Below are 2,272 nucleotides of genomic sequence, written 5' to 3' on the forward strand. Positions count from 1 at the left end.
CCCAATGATTATGCCCCCAGATTGGCTCTAGAATTCCTCACTAAATGTTTCTCAGGGTCTTGTCTGACATATGCCACTGAACTCACCCAGAAAGGTGTTTAGAGAACTTGCACAGTGCAATTGAGTCCCATGCAACTAACATTTCTTGTGTGCTTTCTCTGCGTGAGGCATAGCATGGGTCCTGTGGGAGGAGGGTGCAAATATGGAGAAGATATATCCTCTGACCTCCATGAGTGCTCGGTAGAGTGTGGCAGACAGATACAGAGATCCCTGAAGTAAGGTAGCAGTCTGATTGGGGCTATCCCGCAGCAGAGAGGTCTAGACAGAGGAATGCAGAAGCAGAGAGGAAAGAGAGAGGACACCTAGCAGAGGTCTTCTGGCAAGCATTGGACAGGTGACCACCCACTGCATGTGATGGATCTAGGGAAAGTGAATTAAAATAGATGACATCACATTCCATCAATCACATTCCTAGAATGGTCCATGGAAGTGGGATTGTCACTCTTAGCATTTTGAAGGCCTCAGAGGGTTTGGATATGGAGCAACAAGTGGCAGTGCCAGGCATGTCACAGTTCCACTGCCCATGAGGAAGGTAGTGGTAAGTGACTTCAGGTCTTTCCTCGGAAACTGGGATGCCAATCTCTTTCTGAGCAAAATCGTCTTATGCAGTCTGAGAATAAAACCCAAATTGTCCTTGGAGCAAATTGCAAAATATCACATTTATTGGCATTACTTTCCTTTTTATCATTCTGAGCCCTCAAAAGCATTGCCTAATATTCTGTTTCCAAATGACCATTGGGTGCGATACAGCGCACGATCTCTGACAAGGCAAAGATCAAAAGGTATTCTTATCTGGAAAACGTACAAGCATGTGTGTCAGCAAATGCGACTCATTCATTATTGTTCTGAGGAGTGCATCACTGGTAATGCTTTTTTTTTTTAATGAATGTGTGAATACACACCCTCTCCTGGGCGGGATTTGTGCCTGTACTTCCTCCTCAGACCACATTACACCAGCTCGGAATCCAAGCAGCTGCATTGCTCTGGGCTGCAGTTTCCCAAATGGCTCCTGCAATTTTGACCGGCTTTCCTCTTCTCTGTGTGTGTCTGCTGCTGACTTCTGGCTTTGCCGAGGCAGGCAAGCTGCTGGTGGTACCCATGGATGGGAGCCACTGGTTTACCATGCGTTCGGTTGTGGAGGAACTTGTCCACAGAGGCCATGAGGTGGTTTTAATAGTGCCGGAGGTGAGTTGGCACCTGGGAAAATCCTCCAATTTTACACTGAAGACTTATTCCACAAGCTACACTCTGGACAAGTATAATCATCGGTTCAAGACTTTCTCTGACTTTCATTGGAACAACCGGGAAACAGATTTACTTTCTCTGGTAATGAGTTCATCCTATGACTTTTTTCAATACTTTTTTTTACATTGCAAGAATTTGTTTAACGACACAAAATTAATAGAATACATAAGGCAGAGTTCTTTTGACGCCGTGTTTCTGGATCCTCTTGATATGTGTGGCTTAATTATAGCCAAATATTTTTCTCTCCCATCTGTGGTCTTCTCCAGGGGAGTATTTTGTCATTATCTTGAAGAAAGCGCACAGTGCCCCAGTGCCCCTTCCTATGTACCTAGAGGTCTCTCAGGATTCTCAGATGCCATGACTTTCAGCGAGAGAGTGTGGAATCACATTTTCCACTTGGAGGAACATTTATTTTGTTGGTATTTTTTTAAAAGAGCTACAGAAATTGCATCTGAGGTTCTCCAAACGACTGTCACCCCGTATGATCTCTACAGCCAAACGTCGATTTTTTTGCTGAGAACTGACTTTGTTTTCAAATATCCCAGACCTGTGATGCCCAACATGGTCTTCATCAGAGGCATTAACTGCCAGGAGGGAAAGCCATTGCCAAAGGTAAGTCACCTCTTCTTTCGTATCATAAGAATAACTGGCTTTGGACAATATACAAAAACAACAACAACAAAAACACAGCAAAATTCCCCCCTCCTTACTGAACTGTAGTTTGTCATTTACATTCACCACATTTGGAAATTGTTCCTGGTTGAATGAATTATTTTGTGCCAATTCATCAAATCATGCATTAGCAAATTTTGTAAACCTGCTTTCTTTGATACGCATATGTACACAAGTGATATAATTGTATACAATTTCCAGACTGCGTTTTGTAATACTCCCCTTGGGAAAGTACTGAAAATACAGTAAGAAAGGACACTACGTTTCTGTTCATCTAATGCCATAGCTTATAGGA

The 2,272-nt window shown here is 43.2% G+C and overlaps 1 pseudogene; it reads left to right on the plus strand.

Annotated features, from left to right (window-relative positions):
* Positions 1 to 1,047: 1,047 nt before the first annotated feature.
* On the plus strand, positions 1,048 to 2,025 carry LOC148110826 (UDP-glucuronosyltransferase 1A10 pseudogene; annotated as a pseudogene).
* Positions 2,026 to 2,272: the final 247 nt, after the last annotated feature.

The sequence above is a fragment of the Ursus americanus genome, chromosome 1, assembly GCF_024610735.1.
Source record: "Ursus americanus isolate L20-20 chromosome 1, mUrsAme1.1.p, whole genome shotgun sequence".
NCBI lineage: Eukaryota > Metazoa > Chordata > Mammalia > Carnivora > Ursidae > Ursus > Ursus americanus.